Source organism: Cetorhinus maximus, chromosome 7 (genome assembly GCF_964194155.1).
Source record: "Cetorhinus maximus chromosome 7, sCetMax3.hap1.1, whole genome shotgun sequence".
NCBI classification, from domain to species: domain Eukaryota; kingdom Metazoa; phylum Chordata; class Chondrichthyes; order Lamniformes; family Cetorhinidae; genus Cetorhinus; species Cetorhinus maximus.
In genome coordinates, this window is record NC_135885.1 from 44,277,893 (window position 1) to 44,297,372 (window position 19,480).

The 19,480-nt window shown below is 41.5% G+C and overlaps 1 protein-coding gene across 3 annotated transcripts in view; it reads left to right on the top strand.

Moving 5' to 3' along the window:
• The window catches only part of atp8a2 (ATPase phospholipid transporting 8A2), a 624,855-nt gene that overhangs the window by 547,087 nt on the left and 58,288 nt on the right, over positions 1-19,480 (top strand). The gene's annotated exons all lie outside the window — the stretch shown is intronic.

Below are 19,480 nucleotides of genomic sequence, written 5' to 3' on the forward strand. Positions count from 1 at the left end.
GAGAGAATGCCCCAAGGAAACAAAGCAAACATTTATGACCAAAGCTTGTGTAAAACTTTCTGTCATGGAGTGTAAATGCAATCCTCACAGCAATCCCTTTGTATCATACTTGGAAAACATTTAATAAGTAAATAGAATGGAGATTTCATTATTGATGACATCACTGAGTTAGGGACCCACCCCCACATTCAGAAATGCTGATATAGTGCTCAATATTGTTTTACTGAATTATTTCTTTGTATTATTTCTTTTTCCTCTCCAAATAAAATGGGCAATAAAATAGCAGACCAGTCCATTCCTATCATCAGCCTGACAGCATAGTGGGAAATTAAAAAATTTCCCTCCACTTCAAGACCAGTTTATAAACTGTTCCCATTTGTGAAAGGATCGAGAATGAGAGGGCACAGATTTAAAGTCATTGGCACAAGAAGCAAAAGCGATATGAGAAAAATCTTTTTCACACAGCGAGTGGTTAGGGTCTGGAATGCACTGCCTGAGAGTGTGGTGGAGACAGGTTCAATTGAGGGAATTAGATGATTATTTGAAAAAAAAAAGATTTGCGGGGCTACAGGGAGAAGGCAGGACAAAGGCATTAGGTGAAATGCTCATTCAGAGAGCCGGTGCAAACACGATGGGCTGAATGGCCTCCTGCACTGCAACAATTCTGTGATTCCCTGATAAGATTCGTAATGGAAGTAAGTGCTATCAATCAGATGTAATGCTATGATTTTGTGGTAAGATTAACAGTGAGGCTATCAAAGCTCACAGATATTAAGGAGTAAATTGGGAAACAACTTCCTATATCTGCGCATGCGCAATTAAACAAGGAAATTCGAAGGTTGCTGTCTGAGTTGCTCTGCTCCTTCTGAAGCTTCACCACACTGGTATCTCGCTGCAAGATGTGGCATTCAAGCACATGAAATATGTGCAGGTGCAGTACTTATGCACTAGATACCTACTAAAGTAATCAGAATAATTAGGGCTTGTCCTAATAAACTGCAAGATGTCTTAGTAAACTGCAAGATGTCTTAATTCCTACCAAACCACCTTTCTAGCACTAAATAATTACTTTGACAAGCCTGAAGTCAAATTCCCTCAGATTTGATATGTTTTTGGTGATTTTTTTTAATCAACTTAAAATTTAAAATAATGATTTTACATTTTCTTTCTGTCTCTCTTATTTCTCTCTCTTAATCCCATCATTCTTTCCCTCTCTGTTTTGCTTTCTGTATATGATTTCATATTGAATTAAATATTCTAACTTAAACTTTCTGACTTAAACTCTGTATGCCTTAGTAAAGATTCTTTAATCTGTTTGGTTGAAGAGCCATGCAGTTGCTTGCCTTATTCTCCCAGGGTGCCACACTGTATTGGACTCTCGATGACTGTAATTTGCCGCGGAAAGGCGTGTGAAAAATCTGTGGACAGCTGTAAGCATAATGAACGGTCAATGCCATTTGTTGCTGGTCACAGAATCCGAGCCAGTATGTTTTTTATAAAATTACTGGAATCTCCTTTTAATCCTAATTGACAAGTTTTGTTGGTGGAGGTTACAAGGTTAGACTTCCAAGGAGCCAGAAAGTGAGTGAAAAAACAAAAAAATGTTCATTGTATTTTTAAAAATGTGACAAGGGTTTCAGGGTCGTGAGGGTTCTGATGCTGTGGCAGAGTCTGAGGCAAGCACCATGATGCTCTTCGCAATGTTAAGTTTTGTTTTTAGTGATTGCTGCAAAAAATGGTAGTAGATTTATTGACTTATGACTGCAGGTAAACGTGGTCTCTTTTGGCCTGGGATGTAAACGAATGAGGCGTTTGTGGGAAGCAAAATTTTATTATTGCAGGTAAAATTCATGCCAAACATTCTTGAATGTGTTGTTCATCCTACACTACATTTTGTAGTCCCTATGTAGAATTGGATGCCTCAAGCCCTTTGAATAGGTATTTTGATGGTGAAAGTATTTTTCTTTATAAGAAGGATGATATGGAATGAAACAAAGATCCATGAGTTATTTTCATTCATGGCTGTAAAGTTCCTGTTAGGACAATAATCCCCTCTACACAGAACCACCAGAAAAAGTGTACCACTAGCAGCAAATACAAATAACTGTGAAGATTTATACGGACTCAAAACTTTAAATGTATTCCTCTCCGCAGATGCTGAGTTTTTCCAACTATTTTTGTTTTTGTAACTGTGAACACTGTTCGTTTAGACCCTTCACAACAAATAGCTATGCTATGGAACTGAGGTTTGATAAATTCTGCAAAGGAGACACCAACCATAGTGCAGGTTCCACAATACATGCAGGAATGTTTGTTGTGTTTTCTAATTGCATTAATAACATTTTTCCTCCCTCAAATACTTAAGTAGTTCAAATCCCTGGCCAACAGAGATCGCCTTTTACCTGCAGTCATAACAACATTTGCATTTACGTAGTGCTTTGAATGTGGTAAAACGTTCCACGCCACTGCACAGGAGCATATCAAACATAATTTAATAATGACAAATGTGCCTCAAGTGTACAGGCAATAAGATCCTTTCCCATATGTTGAGGAAGATCCAAGGCTAGAAATTGAAGTCACACTTACAACTTTCTTTGGAGTTTTTTGCCCCCTCATTGGATGTAGTAAATTCCATGACACTACTCTTAAGAACAGTGGAGTTCTCCAAGTGTCCTGGCCAACATGCTCAAACAGCACCATAACTGAAATAAAAACAAAAAATGCTGGAAAAAAACTCAGCAGGTTAGGAAGCATCTGTGTGGAGACAGAAACAGAGTTAATGTTTCAGGTCTGTGACCTTTCATCAGGACTGGGAAAAGTTAGAGATGTAATAGGTTTTGAGTGTGGTGTGGATGGGACAAGGACAAAAGGAAGGGTGGAAGACAGGAGAGATTGAATGACAGAAGAGCTTGTCTTACAGGGCCAAAGGGAATGGAGATGGGGCAAGAAAAGAAACAAAAGATATATCCAGAGTAGGTGTGGTGCTAACTGAAAGAAAAAAACCAAAAAAACACAAAGAAAATGAAACAAAATGAGGAGCAGAGTTTACAATCTGAAATTGGTGAACTCAATGTTGAGTCCAGAAGGTTGTAAAGCACCCAGCTGAAAGATGATGTGCTGTTCCTCAGTTGAAAACTGGAACATTGCAACAGGCCAAGGACAGAAATGTCAACATGTGAGCAAGGTGGAAAATTAAAATGACAGGGCATGGGAAGCTTGGGGTCATGGTTGTTGACAGAATGCAGGTGTTCTGTAAAGCGGTCACCCAATCTGCATTTGGCCTCCCCAATTTTTTTTTATTTATTCATGGGATGTGGGCGTCACTGGCTAGGTCAGCATTTATTGCCCACCCCGAATTGCCCTTGTTTAGAGAGTCAACCACATTGCTGTGGACCTGGAGTCACATGTAGGCCAGACCAGGTAAGGACAGCAGATTTCCTTCTCTAAAGGACATTAGTGAACCAGATGGGTTTTTACAACAATTGACAATGGTTTCATGGTCATCATTAGACTTTTAATTCCAGATTCCACCATCTGCCATGGCAGGATTCAAACCCGGGTCCCCAGAGCATTACCCTGGGTCTCTAGATTACTAGTCCAGCGACAATACCACTACGCCATTGCCTCCCCAATGTGGAGGAGACCACGTTTTGAGCAGCAAATACAGTAGCTAGATTGAAAGAAGTACACGTAAATCGCTGCTTCACCTGAACGGGGTGTTTGAGGCCTTGGACGGTAAGGAGAGAGGAGGTAAAAGGACAGATGTTACATCTGCTTTTGCATGGAAAGGTGCCGTGGGAATGGGATTGAGTGTTGGGGGTGACTGAGGAGTGGACCAGGGTGTCACAGCAGGAATGGTCCCTTCAGAATACTGAAAGGGGAGGGGAAGATGTGTTTGGTGGTGGCATCAGGTGGTGGGAATGGCGGAAACCTGTTCAGCTTCTTTGCTTTCATTAAAACTGATGTTTGTAAGTTCAAGTTGCGTGTATAGCTGCATGATCATTAAACAGATTATTATAGGTTGCTATAATTTATAGAGTGATTAACCAGTGCCCTAATATCTCTTTGACAACTGCACTCCCCAGTGAGGTGCTGAGCTACATGGACAAGGAATGCCCCAGGTTTTATTCCTAATATTAATAAACTGAAACAGAACTGCAATAGAATGCCATTCCCTCCCTCCCCCCACCCTTCCAGGAAGTTATACATATATACATAAATTTGGGTCCATTATCATCGGCAGTGTGGTGGGAAGTTTTGAGGTGCAGGAGCTCTTAAGAAAATGTGTTAGCCATATAATTTCTAAACCTATAATTACGCTGTTTTCCTACTTATTAATCATTTGAGTCCCCAAAAATCAGTAAACTATGCTCTTTAAGTGAAAAATATTAGTGCAGGTAGGCAGTAGGCATTTTTTTTTGAACCATGCGGTATTTTGAATCATTCGTCTTTAGCGTAGCTAAAATTTCATTGTGCAACATTTTAAAGGCCGAGTATCTGTTATCCAAAATCCTTGGGGCTGATTGGGTTTCAGATTTCAGATAATTTCGGTTTTCCAATACCGCATGTAGGGCTAGGCCTACTTACATTACAATAGCCTAAGCCTGGGCTAGCCAAAGTCTAAAGTCATTAAAATGGCTAGAAAAGTAAGATGTATTAAAAATGCAGAGTACCTGTAATAAGTTCCCACTCCTGGCACCATCTTCGATCCTGCTTGTAGGAGAGGGTTCAGAGAATCAATGTACTCTGCTGGGAGGCATTTTTGAATAGTTCTTCCAGCTTCATCTGCCTCATCAACATTGGTTTTTGTTTCATAAGTTTGCCTTTTATTTTATAGATTGACACTATTTCTTGCTCACTTATAAATGCACGTTGCTCGAGTGCATCTATCAACCCGTCACACATCTTAATATTTTCTATGGGCACTTTCTCGAACGGATTCTCTCAGTCATCCTCAAAATCACTGTTTTTATCATTTACATTTCATGACCCGAAAGTTGCCTTAGCCCATCGGCTGAATTAATGATGTTACGTTAGGCATGGAGATGTTAGAAAATGTCCTGTTTTCTGTGGGCAGCTGTTAGCAATTCTGACTGAGGCCTTTCTCCCTTCAAGGCTGGCAGTGAGTATTAAGTAAGCTGGTGGGTTTTAGGCTGTTTTATTTTATAAGCTGTTGTTATGGACAGGAGGGGGATTAATTTAAACAGCCCTGATTTCTCCTCTCATTACCCGTCCATAAACAGAAAGATGTTTTTGACTTCTGATTTCCCGCTTTATTAATGGTGCTGTATTTTCCCTAACCCTTCAGTTTTGGAGTGATCCAATCCTCCATTAATAACCCCACAGCAAACTCGAGATAAGGTAAAATAAGAAGGGTGGTCTATTTTACACACACACAAAACATGGGAAAGTGGTTTTGCAATGTCTGTCCTGTTTTGTACTCATATCGTAAAAGTGGGATAAGAGGAAGAAAGGAGTACAGGCCAAGACCACAATAAAAATAAGAGTTGTGGTTTCACGTGAGTCCAAAGTCCAGAATCAAAAGGTCCAGTGGCATTTTCCTTCAGAGGTTAGCAGGCTGAAACTAACTCAGTTCTGCCGAAGGGTCATGAAGACTCGAAACATTAACTGATTTATTCTCCACCGATGCTGCCAGACCTGCTGAGTTTTTCCAGGTAATTCTGTTTTTGTTTTGAAACTATTTCAGGGTGATCCGTCTTTGCAAATGCAAGGACTTCCACGATGAGAGAAGGCATGTAGAGATGAATTAGTCTTGAAGGCACAGATACAGAAATTCCAATGTTCCAGTAGTTCACAGTGTAAATGAGTGCCAGGCACTTCACCTGTACAGAGTCCTTTCTGCTGTTACCTGTTAGATGATAAAATGGTAGACTGCCTGGTTCAGTTCCACATGGCAATATTACAAGTTCTAGCAGCTTGGGGGAGGTCATGTGACATACCTCCCACTTCTTCTCCTGGATGTTGGACAAAGGAGGAAGGTTTTTCCAGCACTTTTTGTTTTTGTTTCGGATCTCCAGCATCCGCAGCATTTTGCCTTTATATTAAAGGGTATATTTTCCCAGGCCTGGAATCTTGAGGTGTTTAATAAAAGAGTCAGGGTCCCTTTTGTCCTCTGCAGATATGGTGTCTCCGTTGGCTAGAGCTCTGCCTTAGAAATGTAAAGGGGGTTGATGCATTTCTTTAGAATTTGATTGTCGGCAGTCACAGAGGACATTAGCACCTCCTTAAAGATAACGAGGTCCCTGCTGGTTTCTGAAGGTTACAAATGCCTCTGCTATGAGGCATGGCTAGTCAAGGTAAAGCCTTGTCCACTTTTAAAATAAAAATAATAATTTTATAAAGTAGCCAGGTTGACGTAGATAAATATATATATATTCCTTTCTGTCTTCTGGCCTGGACACTTTAAACCTGCTACTTCAAGGTGTCAAGAGTTGGGTGAAAAAAGACAAAATACGTCAACACTAAACAGGCAACGACTGGCAAGCAATGTAGCGGCGCCGGAAACGGAAAGTAGTTTTGGCATGCTGTTCATCTTCAGGGTTTCAATCTCACCTTCTGCAATTACTCTGGATCTCCACATACACTCAAGCTTCACCTTCCAAGCACACTTTCAGATCTTCGGCCATGTCAGGCAGAACACCACTTCTCCAATGGCCATCAGCAAGGAGTTGCCAACCTTCAAATGCCTCCTTGGATCTTCACGGCTTCTTTCAACCCCACTTTGCTTCTCCCTTTGCAGCTGTTTCTTTAACTTGGCACTTTCTTTGACTTCAACTTTACTTCTGGAAGTTCTGGGACCTTTCCCTGTTCCCCTTGCTGTGTCCTGCTGCGTGGGCTGCTACCTCTGTAATGGTGCTCCTGTTCAGGTCACCTGACCTGTACTTTGGCAGTGTTTGGACCCTTTAAACCCTTTTCTACTGCGCATGCATGCAGCGCCCTTCCCCAGACCAAGGAATGACAAAAGACAAACAGTTCCTGGCCAGTGCATGCACAAATGACATGAGAGCGGTCGCAGCCTGCTGCCAGCAGTGGCAGCAAGATCCCAGAATGTTCCTCGGGAGTTGGAAGAGGTGGTGCCGGAGTGGTGCTCCAGCACGTTCCAGCAGCAGTACCCACTGATTATCGTGGATGCTATTCAGTGATCCCTGTTGGAAAGTGTGGATGAGGACACGATTGGACTCAACTGTAATCCCCTTCAGTGGTTGAATAGCCTACCGCCACTCTCAACCTGCATCCACTTATGAAGAATGTGCATTTGGACATGGAACAATACTATACACAAATCACTGTCTTCAGCAGAGGAGAAGAAAATTAGGAAAGACAAAGATTCCTGTGTTCAGCATTCTTGTTTATACTATCCATGAATTAACAACACTAAAGCTCTCTGATTAATATGCTGCAGTGCAGAACTGTGTTTCGTGCCTAAATGTAATTAGATCTGAACATAAGATTACAGTTTGCTCCTGTCGATTTTACAGAGGAGATAACATCTGCTGTTGGACCTATTCAGTCAAATGCCCTTATATTGAATAGACTGTACCATACATATAAGGGTACACATCAGCAGTGAGTCTTGAAAAATAAGCCTGTAAACTATAACTCTACACCAGTGAGTAATATGGCCTATGTCACTCAGTGTCCTATTTTCAAAAATTCTAACTCAAACACATGCAGTAAGCATGTTGCAAGCAATGGCTTTTAATTTTATTTTAAAAATTCACTACTTTTAACATATGTTTACTGTCTGTGTTTGAATTAAAAATATAATTTTGAAAAGAACATGAAAATTAAATTTCACCAAGTCTTTGCTGACCTTTGGTGAACATATTACTAATGTCAGGCAACATAACAGAATCTGAAAGTTCTAAGCTTAAAGGTGTAAAGTAGCCGGGGCACAGAACAAAACTGGTGTAAGCCCAATGTAAATTAAGTCCGCATTATACATCTGGATACAATGTGAACTGTTGCTGTTCAATATTTAGGTTGTAGCATTTTCAAACACTCAGTGATCCATTTCACTTTTTACTGCTTACTAGCAAACCTCCTATGGAGTAACTTACGGACAATCCAGAACCTGACATGCAGTTTGCAATGTTTACCCCTTTCTTGCCTTGGCATCCATTTATGTGACTGAGAAGCACCTTGGGATTTGTTTAAGTTCAGGGTGCTATATAAATGCAAGTTGTTGATTACTTTGATCCTGCTGAAGTTTAAACAAAACGGCGCTTCTGAAGCACATCTACTAAAGCAACTTGTACATGCTAAAATATTACATTCCTCCCTGATGCTATAAAATACAGACTTTAGAGACAATAGGCCATAACTTCCAATGGAGTGGCAATTGAGTCAGATTGCCACTCTGCTCGAAAATTCTTACCTTGAAATCCAGGCGGTCCTATCTTGCACGACCTACCGATTCAGGCCGGGCGAATCTGGGCAGTGCAGCATGCTCCCGGAACCTAGTGTGAGGGCTGTAGAGTCGAAGGTAAGTAAGCCATGGCCCCTTTCTTTACGGCTATGGCTAGGGGGTATCAGGCTCGGGGAGGAGGGTCGGATTGGGCCTTGCGGCAGGTGGCGGGGGTAGTTGGGTCCTGTCAGGTCAGATCTTAGAGCTGGGGGTGGGGATGTTGAACCTTGGTGGGTTGGTTGGATCAAACTTTGGGGAGCGGGGGTGAGAGTCAGGCCTGCGGAGCAAGTCCCCGTGGGGGTGGGGTGAATCTCGTGAGTTGGGGAGTTCCTTTTGGAGGGTGTAGTCCCTTGGTTATGGGGGGAGGCCCGTGGGGGTGTAGTCGGGGGGTTGAAAGGAGATCCCTGGGTGTCGGGGGCGGGGGGAGAACCTGGGGGGGCTCAGTTAGTGGGGGATTCCTGTGCGGGTGCTTGGGGGAGTCCCCTGAGGGTTCAGAGATGTGGGGGAGTCCTGTGGGGGATTGGTGTGGCCTTGTGCAATAGTTACCCAGAAGTTAGAAGAGGTTTTAATTCTTCTAACTTTTTCTGGGTAACCCAGTTGAAACCATCTGAAGTTTGCGATTTAAATCGCCTTTTCGGATGGTTCCCAACACAGGGCAATTGCCATGGGGAAGTTTGCGCTTCCGGGCAATTGCCATGCAAACCTTACCTGAGAACCTCCAATGGGGATTCCCCAGCGCAACTTTGGGGTACCCCCCAATACCATGCCCTGGAGCTCAGAAGTTACAGCACACTGTAAAGTGTATTGAGGCTGAGACCTTGGAACAGTCAGTGAAACAGTCTAGAGCGACCCAACCCCAGAACAACTGTCCTGTTGGCTTTTGAAGAATCTGAGAATTTGGGATAGATTTTCAAATCATTAATAGACCTATAAGACAAACTTGCAATCTGTCTCTTTTGTTGCAGTTACATAAAGCTACAGGAAACTTTTCCTAATACCTTTCTCTTACTCAATGTAGTGCAACCATTTTCAGCTAACTTTTAGCTGGACTAAAGATAGCTGATGGGAGAACTGCCATGTGGAGAAAGGAAAACAAAAGCCATCAAATGCAAAGAACATTCCCCCAGCCAAATTACTCTCATTAATTCAATTTGTGTCAAAAATCCATGTAAATAAATCCTGACAGCTGCAGCAGGTTTCATTTCGAAAGGGCTTTGACAGGAATGTAGGGACCAGCGAATCGTAAAATCTGCCTGTGTAGAGCAAACCGTTGGCTACGCAGGGAGGGAGAAAAAGATATTTGCTGCAATGGAACATTGTTTTGTGGTGACCTACCAAAGTGAGAGTCTGGTTCATGCTGCAAGAATCTGTGCTACTCCTGAAAAGAGCTGATGTCTTGTGAGGGGATGTGCTGAACAGCTGGTACATTTTAAAGGCTTGTCCGCACATTGCAAATTCCAGCCTTCCCATACCTAATGCGGTTGGTGAATAGTGAGGTTTAGGGTCTGTTCACTACAAGTCTCTTGAGAATTTTGTTTTGCAAGGCTTATTGTTTCTAGAACTAGCACTATATATAGCATGTGTTCTTAAAACTTTGTTACATCGTTTTTAACCTGGCTTCAGTAATTTTCCAGATTGAGGGGGAATTTTGCAACAACTTTAATGTCTCAACCTTATAAATGTAAACAAAATACCAAAATATATTTGTTGTATGAATTGCTGTTTTTTTTTCAGTGATAGTATAATTTTATTACATGACTACTATTATCATGATGTAAAATGTCTTGATCAGATAATGGCAAATAAAACCCATGATTGCTATTAAACTCCAGTATTCAGAAGCATATTGGTAGAGTGATAGACTCACTTCTCTCTAATTGTATTTGAGACCTGTGCTGAGTTCTCATGAGGCTGTCCACAAAAAGGTCACTAAACCTTCTGCAATTGCTTTGTGATGGTTTCTCACGGTTTTTCAAGCAATCCAAATGGGAACATTTTGACAGTGATAAACGATGGAATATTCTACTTATTACCTTTGACGAACATCCCTGTTTGCAATCACTGGGCTTGAGCACATGATCAGTTTGGCCAATGCAGCTTAATAAAGTCAATGATCACCTCATGCAAATACCCATACGTTGAAAATTGCTTGTTATTTATATTACACTCTTCTGTGTAATATATGCACAATGCTTCATAATTGTTAATTTCAGCATTCATACTGGCCTGTTGCAACCAGAAATAATTTTTTATAGTGTGATTGTTCAAAAATGATGTTCATTGAATCTAACAAAAAGGAAATGTATGCATAGAAACAGAAAAGTTAAATTTTGGAGACAAAACACTTCTAAATTATTGAAATGAATAAGTAAAATATATGACAGTACTTGGCCACCAAAATGGAGTAACATTGGAGCCTGTATACTTTTAACCTGTAGGCAATATCTACCTCCCAAGATAGGGATCAGTAAACTATGCTATGCAGAAGCTCATTGTAATGTGCTATTATGGATCTGAGCAATTTATGCAAAATGAACAGAAAATGGCAGAATTTGCACCTTTTACATCTCAGTGAATATATTTTTCTGCATGTGGGTAGTGCAATGTTCTTAGTACTGGAGAACTAACCAGCCAAAGGGACAATTATCAGAGGCTGGACTGCAGCTGGTCAGCAGCAAAAACATAAATCCAAACAAACTGAAGACATTTGAAATTTTTTACTGAGAAAAATTACAAACTTAAACACACGTTTTGTCATAAGCTGTGGGGAAAGTGAATTTCACAATCGGTTGACTTATACTGCACTGCCAAAGAACTTTCCAGCTTGCAAAGAAACTACTCTGTACTAACAGTCAGTATATTCTCTTTCACAAATCTGATGCTAGGCCCCAATATTACCAGGAAGGATGGGAGGGAGTGCAGTAGCAAGGCGGGGGGGGGAAACCTGGCAAGGTCAGAGACAATTCAGCAAAACCTCATTATAATCTTTTTCTTTCCTTGCCTTTCCAGCAACTAGCCAAATTGGCTGGCCGGGGAAACCAGTGACAGAAGGCTGTAGCTGGGAACTTTTGGAAACAGCGCCCGGCAAAGAGGGGAGGGGAGGGATCTTGAGATCGGGTCTTTGTGGAAGGGTTTGGGGGCAGAGGCAGGGCGGCCAACTGTCCCGTATTTTAAGGGATTGTCCCTTATTTTGACTATTTGTCCCACGTCCTTAAGGGATGCTTTTTGTCCCAGGTTTCCAGAACAGCCTGTGGAAGACTAATCCTGAGAGCCTCCAGGGTGAGTTTGAGTCATTTGAGCAGTGAGTGAGTGAGCTGGCCAGCAGAGCGATGATAATGTTATGACTCAACAAGATAAGATGCAAGTTTTAGTTAATTTTAAACCCCTCCCCCCCTCCCCGTTCCCCACCTCCCCGTTCCCCCCCTCCCTGTTCCCCCCCCCAGTATTATGGTCTCTAGACCCCACCCCCCTTGCCATTCCTTCTCATGTTGAAAACCCCCTTCCTCCTCTTGCACTTACCAACACACCCTTCTCACGGCCACCAGTCCTCCCACATTCCTCCCACAATCCCAGTCCCAATTATCGAAGTGTCACTTATTTTATTTTATATGAGTTGGCCACCCTAGGCAGGGAATTCAGCCATTGTGGAATGAAGGAAGAGATCAGGGCTCTTAGGTGAGCAGAGAAGGTCAGTCATTGCTGGAAGGTTGGGGGGAATCAGCAGGAAATCAGGGTTTGGGGTGGATGTCAGTCATTGCAGGAGTAAGCAAAAAAAAAGTGGGGGAGAGAGGTCAGCCATCACAGGAGACTGGTGCGGGGGTGGCAGTGGAACATAGGAACAGAAATAGGCCATTTGGCCCATGGAGCCTGCTTCTCCATTCAGTTTGACCATGGCTGATCATCTTCCTCAATAGCACTTTCCTACACAATCCCCATATCCCTTGATGTCATTGGTCTCCAGAAATCTATCAATTTCTGACTTGAACATGCTGAATGATTGAGTTTCCACAGCCCTCTGGGATAGAGAATTCCAAAAATTCACCACCCTCTAAGTGAAGAATTTCGTCCTCATCTCAGTCTTAAATGGCCTACCACTTATCCTGAGATTATGTCCCCTGATTTAGGACTCACCAGCCAGGGGAAACATCTTATCTACATCCACCCTGTTCATGCCCTGTAAGAATTTTGTAAGTTTCAGTGAGGCCACCCCTCATCCTTCAAAACTAGGGAATTCAGACCCAGTCTCCTCAATCTCTCCTCACAGGACAATCCTGCCATCCCAGGTATTAATCTGGTGAACCTCTGTTGCATCCCTTCCATAGCAAGTATATCCTTCCTTAGATAAGAGGACCAAAACTATGCACAGAACCCCAGGTGAGGTCTCACCAAGGCTCTATATAACTGCAGCAAAACATCCTTATTCCTGTAGTTAAATCCCCTCGTGATGAGGGCCAACACCATTTGCCTTCCTGATTGTTTGTTGTACCTGTATGCTAACTTTTAGTGAATCATGAACAAGGACACCCAGGTCCCTTTGGACACCTGCACTTTCCACCCTCTCACCATTTAAGAAATAGTCTGCCGCCTTGTTTTTCTACCAAAGTAAATAACTTCACACTTACTCACATTATATTCCGACTGTCATGTTCTACCCCATTCACTTAGCATGTCCAAGTCCTCTTGAAACCTCCTTGCATCCTCCTCACAACTTACATTCCCACCCAGTTTGGTGTCATCAGCAAATTTGAAAATATTAGACTTGGTCCCCACATCCAAATCATTTATATAGATTGTGAACAGCTGTGGACCTAGCACAGATCCTTACGGCTCCCTACTAGTAACAGCCTGCCATTCTGAGAATTATGCATTTATTCCTACTGTCTGTTTTCTGTCAGTTCTGTTAATTAGTATATTTCCGCCAATCCCATGTGCTCTTAATTTTATTCACCAACCTCCTGTGTGGAACCTTATCAAAAGCCTTCTGAAATCCAAATACACCACATCCACTGGCTCTCGTTTATTTATGCTACAAGTAACATCCCTAAAAAACACCAACAAGTTTGACAAACATGATTTCCATTTCATAAATCCATGTTGACTCTGCCCAATTTTACCATTACTTTCTAAATGTCCAATTATCACATCCTTAATAATAGATGCTAACTTTTTCCCTACTACTGACGTCAAACTAACAGGTCTGTATTTCTCCATTCTCCCTCTTCATCCCTTCTTAAATAGTGGGGTTACATGTGCTACTTTCTAGTGTGCAGGAACTTTTCCAGAATCTATAGAATTTTGAAAGATAACCACCAATGCAACCGCTATCTCTCTCGTCACCACCTTCAACACTCTGGGATAAAGCTCATCTGCTCCAGGGGATTTATCAACCTTCAATCCAGTTAACTTTTCAAGTACTATCTCTTTACTAATTTCTTTTATTTCTTCAGTTTCACAAGTCCCTTGGTTGCCTAGTATTTCTGGGAGTTTTTCTGTAACATCTTACGTGAAGACAGACGCAAAGTAACTGTTTAGTTTCTCCTCCATTTCCCTCTTCTCCACTGTAAATTCTCCTGTCCCCACCTGTAATGGGCCCACATTTGTCCTAGCTAACCTTTCCCTTTTCACATACCTAAAGAAGCTTTTATGGTCTGCCTTTATATTTCTCGCTAGTTTGTATTCATTTTCTATTCTCCCTTTCTTAATCAGTTTCTTGGTCCTCTTTTGCTGGATTCTAAATCGCTCCCAACCCTTGGACTTACCACTTTTTCTGGCATCTTTATAAGCCATTTCCTTTGATCTGTTGCAATCTTTAACTTCTTTCGTTAACTACGCTTGATTTACCTTTCCCTTTGGGTGTTTGTGCCATAGAGGAATGTATATCTGTTGTAGACCATGTAGCATTTCTTTAAATACTAGCCATTGCCTGCCTACCATCAAATCTTTTAGTGTATTTGCCCAATCCACCACAGTCGACTTGCCCCTCATACCTTCATAATTTGCTTCTTCAGACTTCAGACCCTAGTTTCAGAATTAACTATATCGCATTCAAACTTAATGCGAAATTCTATTATATGATAGTCACTATTTCCCAAAGACTTCTTTACAGCAAGGTTATTAATTAGTCCTTTCTCATTACACAACACTAAATCCAAAATAGCTGGATCCCTAGTTGGCTCCCCAACATACTGCTCCAGAAACTGATCTCGTACACATTCCAGGAATTCATCCTCTACAGCATTAGTGCTGATTTGGTTAAGCCAGTCTATGTATAAATTGAAGTCGCCCATTATTACTATATTACCCATGTTACATGCATCTCTAATTTCCTGATTTATACCATGCCCAACATTACCACTACAGTTTGGTAAGTATAAGTATCTCCCATCAATGTTTGCTGCCCCTTGCTGTTTCTTAGCTCCACCCAAAATGATTCTACATCTTAATCCTTCAATCTAAGATCCTTTCTTACCAATGTACTGATCTCATCCCTTTCTAAGAGTGCTGCCCCGCCTCCTTTTCCTTTTTGCCTATCCCTCCTAAATGCCACATATCCTTGGATACTCGGTTCCCAATCTTAGTCACCCTGTAGCCACATCTCCGTAATGGCAATTAAATCATACCCATTTACCTCAATTTGTGCATTCAAATCATCAACTTTTTTGCAAATTCTACGTGCATTCAGATAGAGTGTCTTTAATTCTGCTTTTTTAACTTTATTCTGATCCTATTTGATGTTTGCCAATGCTTCGTCTGACTTCTATTTTTGCTTTCTACTTTCCTACTTGCATTTGCCAGTTTTGCTTCCCTCGAATCTGAGCTCCCTTTCAGGTTCCCATCCCCCTGCTATTCTCCTATTTCTATAGTCACTAGCACGTGGGACTGGAAATGATCCTAAGATTACTGCATTAGAGGTCCTGCTTTTCAATCTCCTTAGCTCCCTGAAATCTGCTTTCAGAACCTCATCCCCCTTCCTAGCTAAGTCATGGTACCGATGTAGACCACGACCTCTGGCTGTTGACCCTCCCCATTAAGAATGTCCTGCAGCCACTCTGTGACATCCTTGACCCTGGCATCACGGATGCAACATACCATCCTAGAGTCACATCCAAAGCCACAGAAATGCCTGCCTATTCCCCTAACCAATGAATTCCCTATCACTACTGCTCTTCTGCTCATCTTCCTCCCCTCCTCTACAGCTGAGCCGTCCATGGTGTCACAAATGTGGCTCTGACTGCACTCTTCCAAGGAACCAAGGCCCTCACCAGTACGCAAAAAGGAAAACCAATTAGCAAACGGGACTTCGGGGGACTCCTGTACTACCTGCCCAGTCCTCTTGGATTGCCTGGTGGTCACCCATTCCTTTTCTGCTTCCATGCTCCTCACCTGCAATGAGACCACCTCTGAACATGCTACCCACGTAGCTCTCAGCCTTGCGGATGCGCCAGAGTGACTGCAGCCGCCGCTCGAGCTCCAAAACCCAGAGCCAATTTTCTGCAGCTGGTAACACTTCCTGCATGTGGTCATCCATGTCACTGGTAGCATCCATGACTTCCCACATATACAGGACACACCTTCCACGCGACCGAGCTGCACTGCCATGCCTTAACTTTACTTTACTTCACTTACATTAGCTATATTTTACTTCGTTTTATTTGGCCCTACTTAATAAACCTTACAACATTGATAAACCTTATTTGTACTGGTAAATCCAGTGGTACTAATAAATTTAACGATTATTTAAAACTATGTTTTTCTAATTTCCAGCAATTTCCCCACCCTCCCTAAGAGTAGTTACTAACCAGCTAATCAACTTACGGCGTTCCTGTGGCGTCACTGTTCACTTCTTTTTCAAACTTAATGCGCTCCTGGTCTCTCAGAAACTCCTCTCCCTGCTCTGTGACTATCTCCTGCAAATCCACCTCTCTGCTCCTCTTCCTAAAGGTGAGTGATGTAGGCCGTGCTCCCTGGCTGTAATTACCCCTCCCTGCTCCATGAGTATCTCCCGCAGGTCCGCCCCTCCGCTTCTCTTCCTGAAGGTGAGTGATGTAGGCCGTGCTCCTCAGGCTGTATTTATCCTCTTCTCGCTCCATGAGTATCTTCCGCAGGTCCGCCTCTCTGCTCTTCTTTCTGAAGGTAAGTCATTGGTTGACCATCATGGGAACGAATATGGCTTGGTAGGCCAGGGAGGTCTGCAATCACAACAGGGGGGAGAGAGAGGCCGCAATCGGCAAAGGGAAAGCCAAAGCTTCCTTGATGTGGACGGGAAGAGTACTCTGGTTCTCGCTGATCCAATAGGAGTGTTGTTTTGTCATTTAGCTTCTTGAGCTACCTGCTTCCGTTTCCCTTGCACTGCTGGGTTTCCCGAGGCCTGGGAAACCTGAGTAGCAACATTTATATTTAAATCAGACTTGCAATTGCCCTGTAGGAGCTGCATTTAAATTTATTAATGAAGAGATGTGGGACGTGTAACAGGTGCATTTGCGCCAAGTTATCAATCCCCATCTTTTCAGTTTTAATATCAAGGTCTTAGTTACTGACTCCAATGACATCTGCAGCTATTTTCCAGACACTTCATTCAACAGACGCTCCAAAGCAGCATGTGCAGCTTGTCCAGCCTCTGGTCAGAATGTATCGTTCTCTGTAACCAAACCATGTTCCGTACCAGTAATATAGATCTTTCAATCTAACAAAAATAGCACCTTGATTTTCCTCAGGAAATATCAAAGCACTCCACAGCCAATGGATTACTTTTGAAGCGCAGTCACTATGGGTAATGCTTAAGGTAACCAATTTATAAAATGAAAAAAATACCTGTATTTATGTAGAGAATTTTATAACCACCTTATGTCCCAATAGCAAATTAAGTACTTTTTGAAGTGTAGTCACTGTTGTACTGATGTAATGTACACAGCAAGGTGCAATAAGCAGCAAATCACATAAATAATTAATTAATTTGTTCTTGGTGATTTTGGTTGTAAGAAAAAATGTTGGCTTGGAATCTCTGAGAAATTCCTGCTCCTCTTTGAATCATGTCATGGAACCTTTACACTCACCTGAATAGGCACACAGCCTCAGTTTAATGTATCATTCTAAATACAACACCTTGGACAATGCAGCACTCTCAAGTGACAGCCTAGATTATGTGTTCAAGAACTGGATTGGGGCTTAACCCACAGAGGTGAGTGCCTTAATGTATATATGAATGTATTTTGAAAAATATATGAAACAGTTCATAAATGTAGATGAGCTGGAAAGTCTGGCTTTCCTGTATTGAAATAATACACATACAGATGCAGTTATAGCTGCATGTGATGGAACCATTTAGGGTAAGGAGCCCCTGGTGAGAGTGTTTTTTGGGAAAAAATAAATAAGCACACTGCCGATTAGATAGAACAATGCCATGGGTTGGATCTGGTTTGTGGGCTTTGCATTGTGTAGGATTGCTCCAGAGAACTTTCTGCAGCCTCTTTGTTTCTAGGCAAGAAGATCTTTTTCTGTGTGTGCATTTGTTCAATGCAGGACAATCCTAGAGGAAAGGATTGCCTCATTCACTAATTAGCGTGAAAGCATACATCTGGCTTTCTAATTACTGCCCTAGGCTTGCTGAGACCCAAGCTGTTACCTTCATTAAATCGTGGCGCTGTCTTTTAAGGAATTTATACATGAATTCCCTGTAAGAATTGTATCTAAATTAGTATCTGACTGGTCTCTTTTCATTCTTTACGGATACCATCTGACAGAGATTGGCAAAAGATGCTAATTGGTTAGGCCTAGTCAAGAACAATAAGTCTGCCTAATGCAACAAAAGGACTAATGTGTCATTCAACACCAAGTAGATTGTGTAAGTACCTTGTGTAATTATTACAATTATCATAAGATGAAGACAATACCATAATTGACCATAAGCAGCAGGATCGTGTTGTTAAATTAATAATGACACTGGGCTGATTAAAAGAGCAAGTAAAAGTTGATTTTCATGAGCTGAAAGTTTTTTCACCTTTGTTTTAACCAACATTGTAAAACTGCAGGGCTTGGCGCAGAAAGACAAATTTGATTTTAACTAAGAAGGAATTTAACGAATCTCTTGGGCTAAGTCATGGGATAGTAATAAAGTAAAGAAAACAATATCAGGTTTAGTAGTTTGGCAAAAGGAAGACAAACAGTGGTTCTGTGTGAGGATTTTGTCTGAAAATACAGTTTTTGTAAAGACCATTTCCTGATCCAAGGAAGTGAACAAGTAGTAAATAAAGTTTGTCATTCCTTGAAAACAGTCTTCCTACTTTGCTGTAATACTTGAAGATGTTAAGCTGTATTTAAAGCTACCTCACAAACTTGTTCATTAAAAAAGCAATCATTTAAAGTTTGTTTTCACTTTTTTTGCCTTTTTATTTTATACTTTCTCTTGTTCTCAGTAAACCTCCACTTGGAATGAGTGTGGAAAAGTGACCGCTTTTACATTAATTGGTCTAGATTAATGCTGCTTTGTAATTGGCTGTAAGGAGTTATGGGACCAACACAGGTTATCTTCCCAATTTTCCCTTCCTTTAGGAAAGTGTTATACCTCTAATGTTTCTACTAATAGCAAATATTCCGCAAGTCAGTGTGATTTTCAAAAATGTAGGATTTCAAAACTTTTCCTTGCATTTTGTTCATTTACCTAAGTGCAATTATGTCTGGTCTACATTTTCCTTCCATTTAAAAATATCTAACAGAGACACTGTCACCTTTGTGTTGTACAATCATGCAATGCGTCAAGTCACATGAGGCAAATAAATACAATTAAGTAGAAAAGAAAATGCAATGATTGTTTAGTGAAGAGCATTCCCAAACCTATACAACTTTTACTTTGATTTTTTTTCTTTTAAAATTGATTTTTCAAAGTCAGTTTCTAACATTTTTAAGAAGCAAGACATGGCTGCTTTAAAGTTCAGTTGCCAGGAGTATGTAGCTTTCATATTAAAACAGAGTTTACCCAGTCTCAGGTAGATTCCTAAGATAGGATGTTAGAGATGAGAAATCCAGAAACTCAATTTTTAAAAGATTTGCACCTCC